The 23,541-nt window shown below is 40.8% G+C and overlaps 1 protein-coding gene across 10 annotated transcripts in view; it reads right to left on the bottom strand.

Moving 5' to 3' along the window:
* znf536 (zinc finger protein 536) overlaps positions 1-23,541 on the bottom strand; it is a 216,555-nt gene that overhangs the window by 135,298 nt on the left and 57,716 nt on the right. For all 10 annotated transcript variants that reach the window (XR_010912298.1, XR_010912299.1, XM_067494954.1 and 7 more), the window contains one exon: positions 95-194. The gene's annotated coding sequence lies outside the window, so the exon portion shown is untranslated. The remainder of the gene's footprint in view (positions 1-94; positions 195-23,541) is intronic.

The raw sequence follows: 23,541 nt of genomic DNA, 5'->3' as shown, positions 1-23,541 counted from the left end.
CAAATATACAGGGTTTAGGGAAATGTGACAAAGCTTCAAGTTGGGGACATTTTGCTACAGGCCAGGCTAAGGTACGAACTGTGCGTGAGCTTACCTTAACACACCAACTGCATGCTGGAATGCAACCTGTCTGTTGGGATCGAGTGGGGTCTCCCTGTCACTCCTGACTGACCACTGCTTACTGGAATGTCCACCTACAGGGGAGAGAAACACTGGAGATTAAAGAAGACGGTGGCGATAAAATATAGATGTGAGTAGGGACAGGGATGAGGAGGAAGACAGTGATGAGTGGAGAGGAAGAGTTTTGGGGTGTGGGGGCGGGGGGTGGGGGGTGGGGGGGCAGGGTCGATGTCCAAATGAAAATCTAACAAATTCAGCGAACGATGCCGCAGAGGTCAAGGGAACGCAGCCGAAAAAGGTTAAAGATGAAATCAAAGCCAGCGCGCTGTGGTGCCCGGAGGCACAGCTGAAAATCTATCCCTCCAAGCCAAGGCCACCGCTGACGCGAGGCAGACAAGAAGCTAAATACTGCACGCCACTCGGGGATCTTTCATTTTCAACCGATCAATAAGGGCTTATATTTATCAGGGCCTCCAAGCAGCTGCCACGTCTGACAACCTCCACTTCATTTTTGCACTCCTCCTCTGCTCGCTTCTCCTCCTCCTCCTCCCTTTCTTTCCTTCCCTTCCTCCTCCTCCTCCTCCTCCTCACCCACGCATGCCAAATTGAGACCCAAGGACCATGAAAAGGGGCAGAGACCCTGGATTGCCATTAACCCCCCTTGTGTCACTAGACTCAAACACACACACACACACACACACGCCCTGGAGATACAATTGTGCTAAAAGCCTGTCTCTCCCTTCTTTAACGAAACATGCCTTATCATTATGGCCTTGGCACAGACACCAGCACCTCTTCATGTCTTTTGTTCCTCAAGCTGCCCATGCCACCCAGGATACACACACACACACACACTCACACACACAGTTTTACAGACACAAGCAGAGAGGCAAACAAACATGTAGCCAAGCACTTAAACTATCACAACCCGGTTTCACTTTTATTTTCTACCATTTTGAAAATCTCCCTTTTTTTTTTCCCCCAAAATTTATTTCATACAAAAAAATAAATAAAAATCTAATCCCAAATTACCACTATAAATCTGAGGAGCATTATGAGAAGTGGAAGATTGGGTTTAGGGTTCTGAGTTAAAATAACTGGCTGTCTAATCATCTGCACAACAATATTTGCTGTGAGGCATTCTAAATAGATTATCGCTAGTCCATCTGTGTCATCATTGATTTATAAGGCATTAAGCTGCTTGGGGATGAGATAGGGCCTCGCTTTCTCTGCTGTTAAAGGGGCTTCTTGTGGAAATCAGGGGCAACGGCAATGGAACAACTGTGGCAGTCATCTAACCTCCCCTTTAATCATCAGGCGAGGGGAAGTGAAAATAGGACGGGCATATCTGGGTTTTTTTTTTTTTTTTTTTTTGAGGAGGAAGAAAATATGAATCCAAATTTTCTGCATCTCTTTTTGTTTGGCGATACAAAGAGACTGGGAGGAGGGGAGGAAGTACAGGAAAAAAATAACACACACACACACACACACACGCACACAGAGTAACAAATAGCACACAGAAACACACATGCACATACACACGTGCAGTAAAAAAAAAAAACAAGGGACATCATTAACATATGAATGCTATATGCAAATGGTAGGGAGAGAGCAGATGTTGTTGCATTTAATTGACCTATATGTGAATTGCATCCAAACCTTTCACTGTGTTTTCTGGGCCCAATGACTACAGTTTTGACTGGGTTTCTAGTACCACTCACTATATGAGCCGGGAGCACAGTTATTTTAGCAGTGTTTAAACATGAAGAACACAGGATGAGTCAAATGGAAAAGAATAAAAATCTCATGTTTGACATTTTTCAAAAACCAATTGTTTGTCGCTGGTTCTTGTTGTGTCACCTCTTACTGATGCGATAGCTGCCAAAATTAATTGTATTTTATTGACAGATGTTAATGGAAAGTAACTCAATACAATTACTCAAGTACTGTATTTGGGTGCAACTTTGATGCTAATGTATTTTGTTTTATTTTATTCAATTACATGTATTTGATATTAAAATGCATTTACTGTTAAGCCATTTGATATGGAAATCACTTAATGACCTGATAAAATAGAGCTACAGTATGTAGCTTAAATTTGAGTACTGCAAAACTTTGCATCCCCTCACTTTGAAATGGCAAAAAAGAGTAATACAAAGATGTTTTGGCGGGTCAACAAAATATTTAAGGCATATTTTAGCTGGTACAAATGTTGCTTTATCATCCGGTGAGTATAAAAAAGTATAAAAAGAAAGTTTTAATAAAATCATCAGTGCAAAGGTTTGCATCCCCTTTATGACATTTTCTCTAATATTTGATTTGTCCTCCCTTTGCCTGTATAAACCCCTCCAACCTTTTTAGGTTCCCTCTGGGCAGCATTTGTGTCCTTTCAGGTGTAATTCTATCTCCATGGCATTATTGTTCCAAGTCCACCAGATTGATTGGTTGTCTGCCATGTAAAGCCTTCTTCAAATCTACCCAAGGTTTTTAGCAATATTTAATTCTTTTAATTGGAGACTGGGAAGGCCACGGAGGAAGATACAAATTTTTCTTTTAAACCATCGCGTACAACTTTGCTTTGTGCTTTGGATCCTTGTCTTGTTGAAGGATCCAGTGCCTCTTCATTAGCTTTTTGACTGATGGTCGGAGGCTTTGCTTTAAAACGTTCTGATATTGGGCTGCATTCATTCTTCCCTCCGTCTCATGAAAACCTCCAATGCCTGATGCAGACGTACAACCCCAAAACATCAGCGAGCCTCCAAAATGTTTGACTGTGGTATTGGGATTCCTCCATCACAAGAAGTGTTTTTGTTGCCACACAAACATTTGAATTATGACCAAATAATTGAACTTTGGTGTCATCAGACCACATGATCTTGTTCCTTAATTAATTTGGTTGGTTCACATGCTTCTTAGGATGTTCCAAACACGCTGTCTTATGTCTGGAAATAAACAATCATTTCCTGCAAAAATTTCTCCTAAACAATCCAGACTTGTGAAAACCTCACTTGATATCATAGCTGTAGATTTTTTCAGGTGCCCTGTTCTTTGTTTTGAAATATTACGAAGCTCCTAAACAAGTGTCCGCGGACATCTCTCAGGTATTTCTCTTGGTCTTCCACTTCTAGAAAGAGTCTGAAATACTAGTGGATTATGGTTTTCATTGCTGGTACTGGTATCCCTAAATGCATTGATATATTTCCATATCCCACATCCAGGTATATGAAAATATATATAATCTAATTTTTTTTAGGTCTTCTGAAAGCAGATTTCCTGAATCCCATTTTTTTTTTCTTGCTTTCAGCAAACTGCTTGAGATTGTCCTGAGAGTTCATGCAAATTCAAAGTGCAAGTCAAATTTACCACACCTGGTGCCACTCATCAAGTATTAGGTGTTGACAATCTTTTTTGTGAAAATCACACACCTTGTATAAAAAATATTTACCTAGAGGGCCTATAAAGGAGGATGCAAACTCCATAAATACATCATTATTTTTTTAAACACGACACAATGACCATGTTTGTTACTTCTGATGATGAAGGAACATCAAGGTAACATAATGTGAATTCAATATTACGTTTCTTTTTTGCCATGTCAGCGTAAGAGAAAGCAAATGTTTTTATTGAACTATATCTGTATTACACCAAAAAAATTTCAACAATTTTAATTTGGGGTGGGGGGAGGGGGGGTACCCCAAATTATAATTGCCTGTGGATACTGCTGGTAACAGTGTTTCATTGCTACCACAGTGTCACAAAGTAATAATTCCGTATAAATAGCCAACTATTTTTGGGAGGAAATGCACATTTTGCATGTATTACTGTGCATCTGCAACATTTTTCCTGACCTGCATTCATCCGCTACATTCAGTTACGTTTAGGCTTATAGAACACTTTAGTTAAGGTTATCAAAAGACTTGTGATTTGGTCTCACATTTGTAAAGTAAATGTGTCCAGTCTGGTGTCAATGTTGACTTTTTCCAAAAAATCTTTCTCTAATCTTGATTCTCTAATCAAGTGTTTTGCCTAAACATAGCCTTCAGTCACAGATGGTGAGGCTTTACATGCACTGAGGGTTTCTGCTTATTCACTGTTATGTTATTTGGTGTACGAAGTTTTAACTATGGAGGACTCATCCACTGAATAACTGAATGCAATAGTTAACAATAGGCAAACTCAAAGCATAGCAAACCACCCTCTTTAGGTGACAAGTCAGTCAATCACTTATGGGATGTTTTACTGGTTTTCATGGTGCTGTCTTCTGCACCCGTTTACATGTTCGAGGCAGGATTAGAGTGTAACTAGTGACGAAAAAGTTAGCACTGAACGCCCGGGATGGCACCCATCACGAAAACAAACACAACATATTTTCATATTTGCTACTGATTTCACTGTAGAAATACAAAAAAGTAACAATTAATAATTTAATCATTGGAAATATTTAGAACATAATACATTTATCAGGCTTGATGACTCATACATGCTTAATCAAGCTTCCCTTGATACCCTCCATTGATACCCATAAAAATGTTAATCCTACTTTGCGGGAGCAGTTTCTCGGTTACTGTATGTTCAGTTGGAGCATTCGAAAACAATAATTGACATTGTTTTCTATCAAATCAGTTGCATCGTGCTACTCCCCCCCAACATTACCACTGCAAATTTGTAAGTATATGAAGATGATTTTTTTTAAGAAACAATGTGGGGACCCAGAGTTTTGTTTGAAATGACACGTGTGTTTTGTCTTTACTGCAGGGGAAAGGCAGACGTTGCCATTTCTCCATAACAAATACTACACAGTATGCACATTTCTTACCTGGAAAAGTTTATATGTTTATAAGGGAAGAGGTATAAAGAAGTATTTTTACATTATGATATAACCAACTTACCTAACATTCAAGAAATTGGAGTATTCATTCCACTATTTTGCACACTGGGCTGCCAAGGCTCAGACAGAATGGCATTTTGAAAGAGTACTTATCTTCAGCTCTATCACGTTCCCACCCCCCTCCCTGAAAATATATTTGATTTTGCAGGTGGAGACAAAGATAGACAACAACAAACAAAAAAAAAAGAAAAGAGGACTGAAAGTCATGCAGTTTACACTGCAGTGTTTGCATGGGTGAGCCATGAAAAACACAGATGCTATTTTCATCCCACCATTCCATCTACACACACACACACACACACACACACACACACCACTTCTCCACCCCCAATTCTTGGGAATGTCATTAAATTGTATTAAATAGCCTTTTGTCCATGGGGCAAGGACCACCCGATATATGATAATGCATTAAGGCCCCAGTGTAGCAGCCACTGAGCCGAACCATCTCAAGAACAAGCATAGTGTGTCCCATTGTGAGTGTGTGTGTGTGTGTGTGTGTGTGTGTGTGTGTGTGTGTGTGTGTGTGTGTGTGTGTGTGTGGGTGCTAAAAAAGTAGATGGCAATGTGTAGAGGAAAAAAAAAGGTTGCAGAAAGCAGACGAGTTGGGGCAGAGGAATAGAAAGAGAGGAGAAAGAGGGAGAGAACGAGGTGGTGAAGCTGTCTGCCTGCGCATGTGGTTCTCTAACAACTGTGACACATACTAATAGAAACATACCTAATAAATTACAAGCTTTCAGGGTCTGGCAAGCTGACATTTTCTGTGTGCGCGGGACAATTTCATATCTGCGCCACAAAGTCGAGGGGCTGCTGGACCAAATTGCATCACACAGAGATGCCAGAGGATTAGCATAAAAATTAACACTTAAATTTCAGCTTATTGTCAAACCCACTCCTGCACCGGCTGCCTCACAACAATCAATTCCTCTTAGAAATCTGATTAGATTCCATGACGCTTATTATCCCAGTCATGTCTGCCTGCACCCTTCACTACAACCACCACACACACACACGCGCCATTGGCATAGTCAAAAGCACTGGCTTCCATGACTACCCAGGCCATTTGTTTAAATGGAATTAGGCAGAAAATAAATCTATAGGTGTGACATTTGTTTTGACAGATTATGCCCTATTCTCTGTCTGGATGCTTATCATGTGATGTTGTTATGTTTAGCCATCCAGAGGACATGAACATGTTGTTTTTAAACTCTTTGTTGCACTCGCTGCTAGTGATCAGCCATAAAATATGAGCACTTTTTATTCACTATTTCCTTTATTTATTTATTTATTTATTTATTTATTTTTCTATTTAGAAGCATTTGGATCCCAGTCTCACTAATTGTCTTATTTACAATCAAATACCACCAAGGTTTTATGTGCGTCTTTATTTCAACCTCCCCCACTTCAAAATGAACTTGACCACATCCATCCGCGAGAACACACTCATCACAAATGCTTCGTGTTTACAGCAGAGAGCTGGAATGATGCAAAAAAAAAAAAAAAAAAAAAAAGCCCAACTCTTTTCAGGATCTCATAAGGCTGTCGCAATGAAATATTTGTCAATAACAGTTTCTGTTGAAGCACATTGCACAAGTATGTACTAAAAGCACAGTACACGTTGGGTGGCTTTGGTAAGACTCTTTGTTTAGACTAATGGCATTTCATCGCATCCAGATGTCTTTAAGCTGTGCTCAACCACCATTGCTGCTTTCCAAGGCACAGGCTGAATGTATACAAACATCTTCTCATAGCGGCATTCCTCATCTGGGCCTGCAAGCGTCACAGCGCTCGTCACTAAACTTGGATGACAGCCCGTGGTATGGAGATTTAAAGGGTGACTTCAACAATTTTAGACTTGATTATGGTCGTGATTTTTTTTTAGCTAAAAGCAGAGATGCTTTAATTTTTGGAAGGCAGATGGAAGCCAGTCCTACACAGCTGAAAATTTATATTTTAAATTTTGATTTTTTTTTTTTTTTTTTGACTTTTTTCTAGGTAATCTTCACTGGGGCAGAATGTTCCACTTAAGTCGGGGCCTGATTAGTTTAGCTCAGTCTGAGGTGAAACACATCATCATGCTGCATCATCCTGCCAATCAACCAAACAGAACTCTTATTCTGACTCTGGAGCGTATGCAGAGCAAAACAAGATTTTAAAACAACGTGCGCGATCTTGTACTAGAAAGCACAGGACGGGATAAGCCCACAAGTGGCATGGAATGAGTTACACCCTGGCCTGGACAGGCGTTATAACATAACACTGGTACAAAGGGTCCTGAATAAAGACGCCCACGGGGTTGAGAGAGGGAGCGAGGAGAGAGGAAGAAGGAACAAATCGTCTGATGTTCTAAGTGGATAACAACAGCTCCTGCTATGCAGCAGCGGAGGCACAGAATAATTTAAACCAGCTACCCAGCCACCCCACACCCCTCCCGCCCCTCCCTCACCCCCCCTGGCCACCACTCTATTCTTATGTTAACACGGTTAAAGAGGAGTGGGCCACCCAGCAGCAGAGAGCAGAAACTTAAATCCATGCTTCAGGAAAAATAATCCATCTCTTCTGCTTTTCTTTGCGATGTAACTTTACTCACTTACACTCTCTCTCACACACATACACACACACACACACACACACACAGATACCACTTGGTAAGGGAAAGGGTGAAACAGATACACGGGAGAACACCATTACATTTACTCTGCCTTTAAAGCATATTACTTTTCAGACATGAGTTTGAAGAATAATAAACCGTGTGCTTAACTGGGGTGTTTTTCCTTTCAGTTAATACCACGCAAAGACTAAGGCGGGGGAACCAAGAATTCATAAGTCTTTTAATGCAGAGTAAACACTGCTTTCTTTGTTGATTGTAGAGCTCTGTTGTGTTTTTTTGCCTTTCCCTTTCCCCTCTTGCTCCTTCTTTTGTCTATCTATCACTTTTTTTTTTTCCCAGTTTCCAACCAGAAGAACTGCTGTTGTGTTTGGTCTCCAAACAGCACATCTGAGGTACACACCTCACTGACATTTTATAGGTTCAAGAATGGGAGAGGGAGAGAGAGTCATATTTTATGCCGGTGGTTTATTTTAACGGGCGCTTGTAATTAACGCAGCATGTCCTCTATCTCCGAGCCATCTATGCCAAGGCCTTTATTTAAACAACTTTATTGTGAAATGTTTGCGTTCTCAGCATTCGGCCAGAGCCCACACACAGAATATTATTTCATACTTCAAGGGGAGGGTGGGGAAGTGTATAGCGGGGGCTTTGGAAGAGTTTATGCTTTGAGCAGTTATTGTTTTTGATTACAGCAAGACTCTTTTTAAAATGGTTCAAGCTCGGTAACCTTGCACACACACACACACACACACACACAGAGTCTCATTTGTCTAGCAGCTCTTACTGAAGTTGTGAGAGGCTGAACGAGAGCCTGTTTACAAAAGGGGTGTGCTAACCTGAAGCCTTTGCTGAGGCCAAATGTACAATCTTAGTGTGATTTATGGGAGTAAAGATCACACTATTTATGTCCAAATGAGAGCACTTGTTTAACGCTGCCGCTGCTTGAGGGCTTCTTTTTGGCCCGTGTGTTTGTGTTCTTCCAGAGCTTTAATGGAATTTGATGGGGAGATTGCGTGTTTACGCTCGGACAAAATGACCCTGACCTAACACGCCACTCGACACACGCAGGTGTTTCTCACAGTCGTTCGGCGCAACTTAGAAGATCAAGTTATGTGATATGAGCGCTCCATCCAAACCCACATGTGCCGAGCACGCTGTTGCGTTTCATGATTCAAGATGTCCCATGTTGAACATATGATTATGGTCTACAGCAGTTTCATGTCTTTCCACGTTTTCCGAATGAAAAATTGTTAACTTGATAGACAGGAAGACATTGGGAGTTTTCAATGTGAATGACAAAAATGGTTTCAGCACATTAACAGCTACATTTCTACCCAGTCCTGATGCAACTTGGCTGCTCTTTGTGTGTGTTATTGCAACCGCAGCGTTGGACACTGGACGGAAGACAGAATTATATTGAAACCAAACAGTGACGCATGTTTAACTTATCTCCGTTTTGAGGTCGTGCACATCTTAACTCAAGTGTCCCTCATAAACACAAACCATAAATGCATATTAAAACCACATTCAAGCTACATTATGGTTTCTAAAATGAGAATGCAACTCATATGATAATACGGTATATAATATGCAAAACAATTTGGGGCAGCATTGAAATATTTCGCATTCAAGTCATTGGCCTTCATAACACAGCATATATTCTATTCTTATCATATAATAATAGAGCATCCGGCTACTATTTTCCTTTTTTAATACAGCCAGGAAAAATGTGGCCCAAGATTCAATGAGTCACATTGGAAGGGTTGGTCACACTTCACCAGCCCTGCAGACGTTGCCAATGCAACATAACACACGTTCACAAAGCCATGCACTCTTTAAACCAAAGTGCCAATTTTTTTTTAACCTATACAGAAAAACTGACTTCAGTGTTCCGCCTGTGCTGCTTACACTAACCAGACAGCATCTGTCCTTTATTTCCCCTGTTATCTGCTGCATCTGTGGATGAACAAACATATAAACTCTTACATCAAAAACACCCTCGACTAACTTAAAAAAATAAAATATTTTGTTGTTCAGTTTTCAGACAAATTGCATCCATATGCAACATCTCATGGTTATACAGTAGAAACAAAACTATGCACCATATTCAAGTGGTTTTAGCTGTGTAACCTTAACCTTTGGCAACAATATATTTTTTTTTATTTTTTAGAATTAATGAAGCAAATTGCTGCCAGTGCTGCACAAATAATCAATGTCTATCTATGATGTCGGTCTGTGCTGATATATTACAAGAAAAGGCTGTGATTTATTTAGAGAAATGTCTACATATGTACGTGACACAATAGCCTTGGTCTGTGCAGTTTGCTCATTATGTACTGTATGCACGTCATGAAGAGAGAACCGGTCAGTCTTTGTTTAGGAAGTAAAATATGTGGCATGTGTGGTTGCATGACTTTGCTGTGTGCAGAAAAGTGTTGCCAGCGTAGCGACTTTGATGCTAAACTTAGTGATGTTTGGAGCTGTTGTTTCTTAAAAAAGCAACTAGCAACACATCTAGTGACCTTTCTTTCAGACTTGTGCATGTAACCCCTGCACTGCTTGTGTTTAGTGTGTGTCAGGGAGCAGCCAACATCTTCAGTTGACCAATCAGCACCCAGAAAAATAGTATGAATATTCCATTAATCTACTACATCTTTGTTTTTGTTAAAGTTAGATTTACCTTGAGCATTTAGGTTTAATTTTGTTCTATCCAAACCACATAGAGTTACTTCCAATGTCTGGATTTACTGTAGATATATACATTGATGTGATGACAGCAGCTATATGGCAGCATGTGGTTTAATTTCATTCATGTGTTATTTTAACCTTGATTTTAATATTTTTGTAAATATAGTTGTGAAGTGTTCTGAGTATTTTATTCTGAAAGGACCACATTGTAGCTGCATCAAACCTGAGTTGGTGCAACAGGCTACAACAAATTCACTGTGATGTATAAATGCAGCACTACATTTTACTTACTAAACATAGCCTGTGGCCAGAGAGACCGATGAGTGTGAGCAGGTGGAAAATGTGTGTTTTAGTTAAACAACTGTTTATTATAAGTGAAGCTGCTGGGGATCCAGAAATAGCATCATTGGTGGAAGGTAAAGTCAACAGGAAAGAACCAATGACACAATTTCAAACCCAACAAAAGACAAGTGCAAAGACAAACGATTAAAGAGAAGTTATTTAATCTTCAAATTGCTATAATTCTCTTCTTACTGTCATTTTCCCTTCTTGCCTTTCCTCGTTCTCCATCCTCTCCATTCAGTCTCCTCCTCCCCTCCCCCATATGTTGTGGTGTGAGAGGCTATAAGGGGATAAAGTGAAGTGTAGACACTTCTTTAGCCCAGCGGAGGCCAAACAGATCGAAGACAGGAGAGCACCTAGCTGCTGGGTCAGCCGCGCACTAACAACTCCTATCCTCCTCCTCCTTTCTCATCACCTTACGTTCTCCTGTATACAGTCACTGCTGCTTCTTCTTTACCTTAACTCAAGGTAAAGGTGCTGCGCTGCACAGAAAAAGTCTTTTTTAACTGTAATTTGTTTGCTGACTATTTAAAGTTGCACACAGGGCACACTTTCTCTGCACACACACACACACACACACACACATATTTCTCAAGTGCTCTCCATCCCAACAAGTAGGGGTAGTGGCCATTCACCAGAGTTCTATTGATCGTACCTGGCTCCGCCAAATGCTCTACTATGTCATTCAAACCTTTTCAATTTTTAATCACCAGCTCCAACATCAGAACAAGTCCCTGTGCTGCCAAATCAAAGACACACACACACACACACCCTTGTGCTTAATGTACACACACAAATAGAAATGCAAAAGCCCCAAACACACACACACACACACACAGCTGCACATTCACACAAATACTAAAAAGCATGAATAAACAGCCCTCTACTCTTACAACCCACAGTGCTTTAAACACCCTCATCCCTCTATCCCTATATACACATTAACTACATACACACACATACACACAAACAAACACACACATACACAAGATACAGATGCACATATGTAAGCAAAAAGACAGATTTCTCCAGACAAAAAAAAAAAAAAACAGCGACTGTCTCAGTTCCAGATGACAAATAATATTAAGATCTACACACAAGCTGAGACTGTTTTTCTGTGATTCTCTGTGAGTGTGTCTGTGTGTAAAAGAGAGAGAGAGATAAAACCATGTGTTATCACCTGGGCCAGTCTTTACCCAGTCCCAGACTGTAGCCAGCTTTGACCTTGGGCTTCACCATATTCATTACATCATTAAGTTACCTCTTCATTAACTTTTCATTGTTTATGGAGGAGGCATTGGGAAGGAGAGGGGATGGGGGTGAAGTAGTGGGGGCTTTTTATCAAGAAAAAAAAAAAAAGGACCTTAATCACGCCTGGGCATCTGGGTGCCTGAGCATCCCCCCGCCCCGCAGTATGAAGGGGCAAGGGGTTGGAACATGTGCGGGGAGAGATCAACAGACACTGACCTAGTGATTTTGAACATTGTACTCAATCCTCAACTAATGATCACAGGTCCATTTATATTTAGTAATCAAGTCCCAATCTGGTGTACAGGTCAGGACTGGTCCACCATGGTCCAGTACCTGACATATTCTAATCAGGTTGACTAGTGTATTAATATTGGCTTTGGATCATGTGGTGTATTTCAACCACTGGAGGAGAAAAATGTTTACTGTGGTCTTGATTTGTAGGACATGTGTTACTACGACTGTCATCCCATGAAAAACAATGCCCTCATTTTTTATCTAGTAAATGTCCAAAAAAGACATACGTGTTTATGTTGAGTTGACAAGGCCTTCCAGCTAAACAAAAGTGGAAACAGTGTGACATTGTTATAGGGCCACAGATGGACGTTTGCGTAAAACTAAACACGAGTACGTTTTTATTTTCGTTTCACGGAAGCATCATTTTTAGGAGACGCTGTTGGTTCGGTCATCGATGCAATGGTTTTTGCAAGAAGCCCTACTTTCTCCCAACACGCCATAACAAACTCCAAAGAAAATTTTAAAGCGAGCAAAGATGCTGTTTCAGTCTACACTGGGGCCCAAAACGGAGAGAGATATATGCAGTTACTAATTTAGATGGTTCGGTGTAGACGTAATCGTATTTGCAAGGAGGCTCAGTTGAATTTCCGAGGATAAAAGAAAAAAGGTTTAAAATGTGACATTCGGCAATGTATTTAATCTCCTTAATGTGCAATGTCACTTTTACCCACAGTTTTTCCACTGCGGCTAAAACGAGCACTTAAATCACTTAAATAAAAGGTCCCCACCAATTTCAGTTCTGTTACCATAAAACATCATCTATCCGAGATTTGATTGTGAACATATTTGCGAGTACTGGCCTTGTAGCCACCAGGCGCTGTTGTGCTTCCACACTACTCTGGCTTTCTGTCATTAGCGATGCATCGCCCCGACCGCAGGCACAGATTGTGTTTGAAAAAAAAAAAAAGAGAAAAAAAAAAAAACAGTCCTTGCCAGCCACCATCTACCATCGCAGGCCAATTATAAATGGCAAATCACTATACAGCATTGCTCATTCACTCTCCCCCTCTCACTCTTTTTAACAGCAATGCCTGGCCAGACTCCACTGCTTCTCTTGAATAACATGTGTAGATGGCCCTTTGTGTTAAAAGCTGCTGGATGCTTGTTAGTTCACACTTTTTCACAGAGTTTCGGAGGGGGACAAAGAGTGCTAGACATTTATACTTATATAAATAATATATCACCTTGAGCTTGTTTTTGTTTTGTTTTTTTTTGGACACTGTTAAGTGCGACTCTTATTTTGTAATCCTTTCTGAGCATTTATGGGCGATGTAAACTGGGGTTACGTTTTTAGGTAATGTTTAAAACCTAAAATTACTCTCCATGTACAGATTTGCCAAAAAAGTGAGAATCGTTAATATCACTTTAGACATGCTGAGTGAGATCTTTATGCTGAAAATTGATATAAAAATGTGATAATTCCAAAGGAATAAAACAAAAACAGGTCTCACTTATAACTGGGTAGAGACGGAACATGGGGAATGTCTTAAACTGCTACAAAACCCACTTAACTTTGCCTCTCTGTAATTTCTCCTTTTACTCTCGTTGGGATTAAAATGAGTTTTTTGTTTAATGTCTTTCTTTATTCATAAGAAAAACTAAAAGAAATGGGAATTGTTTCCCTAGTTCGGGTGCCAATTAGTGCAACATGACTAAGCATAAAAGCAGCACATACTGTACAGAATAAATGTAGTCTTTAGCAAATCAGCATAGATAAATGTGCTCCGATGCTCAGATCTCACATCGTTACCTGATTGCTACAGTTTCCAATCTCTCTTTGTCTCAGTTTATCTCTTTCTGTGTTACCACAATTTCAATCAAATCCCACAGAAAGACTGATTTAGTGTATTTCACTTTTTTTATATATATTATCAGTAACAATTATGGCCATTAAATGTCAATTTCATGTGGATTTATTTATTTATGTATTGAATCACAGTTTGAGCTTTGAGCGCTCATGCATTGTTTACAGTGTACGGTACTATAAATGCTACTATCAGACAAGTTCTTTATGTAGCTAAAATAGATCCTTATGCTCACACACTCTCAAAGAACTTAAAACAGAAGTTGGTAGAGAGCAGATTACAGGAAAGTTGCTGCCGACACCTCTTGTTACGTCATTCTCATAGATTAGCACTGTTTCGGGATCGACCTTCTAACCAATCTGAGAACTGAAACAATTTCTGCTGGATTAGTAACATTTGAAGATTAACATTTTTTGTAATCTAATAAAGAATAATTCCTGAGGTCCCTGTGCAAATTGTGGAAGTTGGTAGAAAGTGTAGCAGAGCAGGGAGAAGCAGAACTGGGTGGAGCTTAAAGGACAACTTTGGTCATTTTCTAAATGAATCATGTTCTCAACAATCCCTATACAAAGAGCTTAACCCACAATGAATAATCTCAGTTTAAATTTACCACAACCGTGTGGGCCATCGATGGCCGTTGTTTTCTAGAAATGATTAAAGATCCATCAGGCTCACACATCGCTCCACAGGGTCACGCGTTTCTTTATTTAAAAAAGCTTGATCAAGAACATGCCCCAAATACTCAGATTTGCAAAAGCTTTTTACAACGGTCTCAATGAAGCCAGCCAACTGTGCATGCACAAGATGTCTTGATGGAATTACGGTGATCCAGAGCGACAAGAAAAAAAGAATTGACAATGTGTTTGGAATGAAAATAAGCTTATGTATTTTTTAACATTTTTGGACAAAGATGAAGGTCTGCAGCACACACTAACTAATCTACGTTGCCGACGGACAGATTAGAGAGTTTTCATTGTTAGTGTAAATGGCCGCTTTTATAGCGCTTTTATCCAAAGTGCTTTACAATGTTGCTTCTCATTCAACCATTCACACACACACTCACACACCGATGGAGGTGGCTGGCATGCAGGGTGCCCACCTGACCCACTGGGAGCAACTCTGGGTTCAGTCTCTTGCCCAAGGACACTTTGACACCACAGCCAGGAGGGACCTGGAATCTAACCACTGACCCTGTGGTTCGTGGCCTTACCAACTGAGCTACATGTATGGGGATTGTTAAGACTATGACTTATTCAGAAAGTTTGTTTGAAGTTATCCTTTAAGATGAAAATTTTAGATTTAAATTAAACAAGATGTGTGGTGTCCAGCATCCACAGACAGATGTGCAACTTAAACTGAAATAAAATTTTAAAAAGCTACAAAATCGAAGCATCACGATGAACATTAGGAGATGGTGGAAGTAAAGCCTGTGCTCAAGTCTTCTAGAGCTTTAGGTATGAAATAACATAAGCCATGGCTGAGTCCTTGAAAACGCCTAAAATGGATGATTGCAGCGGCGATGTTTGCATGCATGCATACCACACACAGTCAAGCAGCTGATGTTATCTTGCAGCTATTGTTTTTCAGCAAGTTGCTCTACTGAAAAAAAAAAAAAAAAAAAAAGATGTGCAAAGGCACCAGGTAAGTTGTTTTAGTCTGGTTTACTGTGGCAGCTGGTGAGACGGGGGAATAATCGGCAACCACAACTAAAAGGCCAGAGCAGCAGAAAACCAAAGTTCCTCCCTTTCTTTTTCATTCTTTGCTTCCTTCCTTTATTCATTCATTTTCCACATCCTACAAAGGCCCTTTCCACATTCTACACTGCCTCTCTTCTTCTGGAAGAGCACATCGATATCTATATCCAACACTTAGTAACAAAGTGTTGGATAGAGTCGGAGCTTGAGTGATATTGATGGTATTACCATGACAAAATGGTGTGCATTACAAAGAGGTTGATGCAGATTTACTGAGCACTCTTTCCAAAGAAATCTGACTTCACTGACATGTGACACTTTTCCCTTTCTCCACTATGTCTACTTCTGCTTGACTATACATTAATTTAACTACACTAAAATCACTGACATCCGGTTACGGGTATACTGGGTGCTAAAGCAGTTCACAGCTAATTACCCCTCTGTCTGTAGCTTCAGTTTCAGCCACCAAAGTGTGAAGTTGCCTCATCCACCTGTGAGGTGTCAAGGCCTCTCTATTTGTTGTAACCACACGTCCACAAAAAGCCATTCGTCTGTCCTCGTCTGATGAAATACGTACAAGGCGCCTCAATCCCCCCAACAGCACAACGGAGGGAGGAAGAGAAGCAGAGCTTCAGAGAGAATGTACAAGTTGTGAGATGAGATGGATTTTTGTCTGTGTGACAGGTAACATCCAACCTGTTTTCTTTTCTGTCTCAGAGACAGTGGTGTCTGCCTCACAGCATTACTGTCAAGCTGATCTATGATGGAACCACTCTGACTTCCCTTCTTCATGTTCGCCTTATGGCTATATTCACAGACAGTATGTTCAACACTTGGAGGAGGCCCATCTTTAAACCTGTTTCAGTTCTAGGGACAAGCAATGCAAAGTGGTTCGGGCTACGAGTGCTGTGAGAAAAGTATTAAACCAAGGCTGTTTTCCTCTGGTTCTCTGTGTAAAAGAAAGCAGCTACAGTGAAAAAATATATTTAACTCCCTCCTGATTTCTTCTCTTTTTGTGTTTATTTCATATTAAATTGTTTCAGATGTCAGAACAAATACAACCTGAGTAAACACGAAACACAAGTTCGAAATGATAACTGTATTTATTGAAGCAAATGTATCACCAACTAGGACTGTGGGAAAAAGTATTCACTCCTTTAGGTACTAACTACCCAACTTAAATTCAGGGGTTGTACAAGTCTGTTTCTAAGGCTTTGGGACTTCCAAGATCCCCAGTGAAAGACACTATCTAGAAATGACTTAAAGAACTACAAATGTTCCAAAGACTTGGAACAAAAGTGAAGCTTCCCAGAAATGATCAACCGTCCAAAATTAGTCCTAAATCATGGCAAAAGCAAAAGATCCAAGGAAAACATCTTTCTCGCGTCAATAAAGTTTTCATGGCTCCACTATCCAAAAGACACAGGGAAGAAATGGCATCCAGGCGGGAGTGGTGAGGTGAAAACTACCGTGCACCCAGAAGAACAATAACTTTTATCTGAATTCTGCCATAACACACATTCAAATCGCTCTCATAACCTTTTAGGACAATACTCTATGGACAAAAGTCGAACTGTGTGGAAGAGAGGGACCCTGTTGCATGTGTTTTGTGTTTGCTTAGGTTGCCTGTGTTTTATCTTCATTGACAGAGAAGATGTAATAGTTCCTGCATTTAGTTTGCATCTCACTGAGGTAGCATATTTAGTGAGTGAAACCTCAATCAAATGACCACAAGGGGCTGATTTCTGAACTCCAAAGCCCGGATACAACTTCTGGTGAAACTTTACAGGGACGGCATCGGATTTCATTATTGCATGCGGAGGTGACAACGTGAATCAACAGCGTTTGCGCTAGGGCTCAGAAGAGTCTTGTCATTAGACCACACACAGACCTCACAAACACCCGCCGCAATCAAGAGTGCAGCTTTTACTATCTGACAGGGAGCACCACTAGGGAAATGAGGCTCTGTGTGTGTGTGTGTGTGTGTTTTAGTGTGTGTGTTTTAGTGTGTGTCACGCACGTATGTGAGGGAGAGAAAGACCTCAGAGCCCTAGGGATAGTGTGTCACATAAGCTCCATCACAAGGCTGCTTTATTGGGCCTGGCATGGGTCAGACCCCTACTGTCATCTTCAAATATGCCTGCCACCTGCTCACACACACACAGACAACTGCACACACATGCATATGTGTACACATTCGCTACACACACACACACACACGCACACTCATGCATACAAAAACCAGCACACATGGCTTGCAAAGAATTCATCTGGTGTTTTCTTGTAATTGCAACAAAAACACCAAATCTGGACGTGTCACGTTCATTTCCCAGGACCCCAGAGTGGAGGGCTAATTTCAAACAGCCTCCCTCCTCTCACTCTACAGACCTCTGTCTTTTTTTTTTTCTTCTTCTTCTTCTTCTTCTTCTTCTTCTTCTTCTTGTTTTTTTATTCCTCATCTCAAAGGAAAAAAAAAAAAAAGACTGTCTTTTATACACAGGCCAGATTTGCAGACGGTTATTTGCTTAAGAGAGGCAAAACTGACTGAAATTCTTTCTTCGTCTACCCAGAGAGTGTTCATGCCACTCTGCCTTCAGATTCCACATGTCTAAGATATACGCCCAGGCCTCGGTGCCAGGGACTCAGCCGCCAATAATATAAATTAGCAATGCAATAAGATTTGCAACGCCGCCACAACCAGCTCTGAATGCATAAGCAAATCAGTCAATTTTTCCCCTCTTTTAATTACATGTCTAGCTTTTTACTTAATCATTTCAACACAATGTAGATTCAGTGATAATCCAGGCATAGTATAGTCTGAGTGTGCTCCGCCATTTCCATCTTAATTTGCAATCTGTTTTTAGTCATTTTTTTAGCATTTGACACATGTGAATGCACTTATTTTCTGCCCACATATAACTGGACCACAGAACTCTCTACTATCACAAAATTAGTCCATGTGTGGAAAAGCGAAAGTGGTTATGTGTGTGTCTACAGTGCATAAGTGTGCACTTTTTCTCCCCTAAGTATGTCTATGAGTGTGTGAATCGGTGTGTGCAAGTGTCTGTTCTGCGTGACACAGTGCGTCTGCCTGTGTATGTATATGTGTGTGTTTGTGTGTTCCCTGATGGAGATAAGTCTGAGTGGTTAGGAGGGAACAGATGTCAGCTGGTGTCGGCTGCCACGAAGACTGAACAAAGCCAATCACGTTGCCTTCCTGTCCAAAACGCATGGCAGAGGGAGACCTGCATCTAACAACAATTTGTGGCATTAACATGCATGCCACCCTGCTTGCACCCCCTGCACCAAACACACAAGCATACGCACATACACACACACACACACACAAATGAATAAATGCACACGACACCATCATTCTGCTTGGAATAAATCTGGTGCACAACTGGTGGAAATATGAAAGATTGTACGAGGAACTAACAAAATGGCGTCTGTAATGTGATCTGCCCTTGTTGCTACAGTAGCTTAATCATTCATAAGCCTGTACAATGGCAGGACTGGCAGGCATTACTGAGTCTCTATCAGGGTTCTTTGTTCCTTTTCAAAAATCATATTCTTAACTGTTTTGCCTTGCATCATATCATTCATTAAATCGGACGTCATAAAGTCATAAACTGTGTTTTTTTTTTTAAATTTATATAGCAGTATTGGTATTTATATATCATTTGACTTATTGCTTCAAAAATAACTGATTCCCTTTCTCTTTCATCCTCTTTACTTTCACCTTTTACCTTTTATTATTTCTCCATCAAACATGATCATAGCACGAAGTTCCTTCATGCACCGGGATAAAAGTGTAAAACCTAATTTGGGAGAAAAACACACATCTTATTTCTTTTGAAAGAGGAGGGTCAGTCATGGAGAAGAGCATACTCACTATGCAAAAATAAAGGTGAGACGAGACTAAGACACCCAAGCATGCGTGCATACGGAATCAAAGGTAAAAATATCCAAACTGCGTTGTGAATCACGGCGTATGTCAGAAATGTTCGCTACAATTACCTTTGTATTACGCACATGCAAAATTGAATTAAATGTCCAAACATAAACTGACAATCTGCATTTGTTGATTTAAAGTTCTCTAATCATTCATCAGACCAAAAGAAGCCTGCAAACCACAAATTCCTTTTTCTCTTAAGCCAGAGTTTAATCTCAATTACTTTACAGTGTTTAGCAGAGGACTACAGCTGTCCCATATGGTGGGCAGACAGGAACACATATCCTGGGCAGCAATCTCTAAGACTGAAGAGATGGGCAGAGGGCTTAAACGGACAGCTCTGTGACTGAAACGTCCCGCTCTCTGGACTAAACACAGAGGAGATGACTGGCAAGACCTTAACCAAACCAAATGTAACCAAATCGGATTCAGTCCAGCATGTTTGAGCAGACTTCTTAATCAAAAAAAAAAAAAAAAAGACATTTTTTCCCATTTCTGCAGAAACACTTCAAACTATAAGAAAAACAGCAAAGCACCCAAATATATGTGTGGGTCTGTGCATGTGCGTGTGCAGGAGTTGCCATGGCATTTTAGCCTTGACTGACAGGTCCTTAGAGATTGTCTGTTACAAATCTGCTGACCTTTGACCTCCCTACTGAGTTGTTAAAAACACACTCCATTTCCCTTAAGACTTTAACAGGCTGCACAAGCGGAGAGTGTACGTGCATGTGTGTTTGTCTCTGTCTACATGTGCACGCAGTGTTTGTGTGTGCGTTTGCGTGAGTGTGGTGTGACCCTGAGGTTAAAGAGCAATCTGCAGCCAATTAAGCGCTTCACTAGGAGCGCCCTGCTTCCATGAATGAGAGGAATGCTCTACGAGCTTAAGAACGAGGGACTAGACTCAGTCCTTTGGAAGCAGAGTGAAATGAGTGTGTGTGTGTGTGTGTGTGGTAGCTGTGTGTCAGGGTTGAGACGTTTACAGTGCAGGTCTGTGTGCTGGTAACAATTAAGTGAGGGAGCTAATGCAAGGGTTTAAAAGTTCACCACTCACAGAGATGTATTTTGAACAGGCCTGACAGAAACCACCTACTGAGCCAATCACAAACTCACAAACCTCTAAACAGGTACACAGGGTTAGTTTATTATAATGTTGATATGCATCAGTATGTTATATGTAGATGAAGAAAGATCTGAACTCCAATAAAATTCTACAGTCTATCACTAACTCTTAATGTTCTGTTTGTGTTTTTGTAGGATTTAGTGATGAGGAATGTGGATTAGTGCTCAAAGTGCTACTTGTTTGCTGTTTAGGCGTCTGAAATAACACCGTACATACCTACATTGAATGAAGGTGGATACACTGGAAATAAGAATTGATCTCGCTCAAAGATTGTATCCCTGTGTCAAATTATTGTCATTTGATAACTCGTGTCGTATGATCCAGAAACCACTTCAAATGTGTTTCAGTGTAAAGTAAGATTCACTGACAGTAATGCAGAGATATTCCTGTCTGTATGTTTCTGAGTGAGGCTCACTCTTCTAACCAATCAGAGAATTTTAATAACCAGTTTTTGGATCCAATCCTTAGCTTCAACCAATTAGCCTCTTAAAGGTCGCGGGGGGCTGGAGCCTACTGTCATTGTGTGAGAGGCAGGGTTCACCCTAGACAGGTCTCCAGTCTGTCTCAGGGCAAACACAGAGAGACATACACAGACAGACAACCATTCACACTCAAATTTAAAACTGGGGGCAATTTAGAGCCACCAATTAACCTAACATGCATGTCTATAGACCGTGGGAGGAAACCGGAGTACCCTGAGGAAACCCACCCTAGCACGCGGAAAACATGCAGATCCCCACACAGAAAGGCTGCAACCAGCAGCCGGAGTCTAAACCAGCTTCTAGCTGTGAGGTGGGAGTGATTTTACATGTCTTGGAAAAGGTGGTTCCTAACAAGTGGCTGAATGAGAATTCAGAATTTGTTAGGAACATAAATGGCATCATCTGGGACAGACAGACTCATACACTTACAACTGGGCCCCTACAGCTCCAATGTTTTACTAGTTTTACCAGGTCACTATTACAAAAAAAGCTACTGTAGATGAGGTAAGTGACGCAGTAGTCATTCAACTGTGGTGTAGTTCAGTTTATAGCCTAATAGCTTTAGACTTAAAACATTATCAAGTGATGCTTTGAAGGTTATCTTGCTGAACAAAACGTGTTTGTATAGTAAACTTCTGTTTGTCGATAATTTGACACAAGGACACAATCTCTGATGCACAATCTTTGAGAAAGTTTAATTCTTATTTCCAAACAGTGTATCCACCTTCATCCAATGTAGGTATGTACAATGTTAATCCAGACAGTCAAAACAGTGAACTAGCACCGTAAATTGTAATCCACAATCACCGTCACTAAATCCTACGAAAACAGAAACAGAACAGAGCAATAAACCAAATGTCAATACAAAAATCAAGATGCATTCTTGTCACGGGAACCAGAGAGATGCTAACTTCTGGTTTGGTCTATTAAACGTCTTCCCCACTGCATTTGCAGTTGTTCTGTAGATAGGATTCAAAGAGGCACCCAAAAACTTCTCGATTTTATTCTGTAAAATAAAATAGTTTAGGTTCTATTTTGGGTTTGTGACATTTTGTTTGCCACTGTGGTATAACTATCTTTTACTGACAATTCTACTAAATTGTTTGTGTCTATAAAAATGGCACAGAAAAGGCACCGATTGACAAAAAAAAAAGAGTGTGAGACCAGAGGTATGAACACACACAATGTTTTACAGTGACCCTTCAGTAATTTTTGGTTTCGTCAGTGTTGACTAAATCTTATTTTAAACTTTGTCAGTTTTAAAATTAGACGAAAAAAATAAAATAAAGTTACAAAACCTTACACATGTATAGACATGTAAATGGAAGAGCTTTGGTGGACTAGTTGTGTTGATGGGTGTTTGGGTGTGTGTGCTAGATTTAGAGAAGACAAATGTAGCTGGTTATTACACGAAAATCACATTCAGAGCATGAAAAAAGAGGAAAGCGAGGAGAGGAAGTGTAAAAGCAAGAGGGCAAAGAGGGATGGAAAGAGAGAGGCAAAAAGGAGGGTAGGGTCGATTGTCCATCCAGCTTTCCTTCTCCCACCCACCCCCACCTGAGTCCCCTCCCAGCAGTTCCATCCATCCATCAGTGGGTGAGCAGAGAGGATCGGGGCCCAGAGTAATGAGCCGTAAGCTCCCTTACACGTGTTGACGCGCCGCTAAATAAGATCCATTTACCTAGGCTACCGCTGCCGCGCTCCGGCGATGTCTGGAGCCCCTCCCCCACCACCACAACCCCCGCGATGCACCTCAAACACACCTCTTGTCACACACACTCGAGCGTACTGGCTTCTCCTGTGTGTGAGCCCACTTCCGCTCCTCTCCGGTTAGTAGTGTTTATCTGTAAATCTGCCTGTGTCTGTCCTAGTGAAAGAATATCTCGGTGTGTGTACGTTAATGCATAACAGTGAGAGTGTGTGCGTGTATGTGTGTGTGTGCCTGTGGCCAGGGAGGAAAGCGTGGTGATCCAGTTACTCAAGACAGACAGAAGCAATCGTTCTCGAGTTACACAGTTTTCTCCGAGACTTGAGGGCATCACTGTCAAGTGTCGAGGCCATCAGGGAAGTCTCACTTTAGACGATTACACTTGATCTGGTGTGTGTGTGTGTGTGTGTGTGTGTGTGTGTGTGTGTGTGTTTGGCATGGGAGGGGGACCACAATGTGACCTCTGCTGCTGTAGCTTGGAAACATTTGAGGGTTGGTTGTTTCCATTTTAAATGATTTTGAAGGTTTTTGCTTTGGCTTTTAAGATTCTCAAAAAGCGTTGCTGATTGTAAATGACAGAAGCAGA

Source organism: Channa argus, chromosome 2, assembly GCF_033026475.1.
Source record: "Channa argus isolate prfri chromosome 2, Channa argus male v1.0, whole genome shotgun sequence".
In the NCBI taxonomy this organism is placed as follows: domain Eukaryota; kingdom Metazoa; phylum Chordata; class Actinopteri; order Anabantiformes; family Channidae; genus Channa; species Channa argus.
This window is presented reverse-complemented; position numbering and strand designations above follow the sequence as displayed.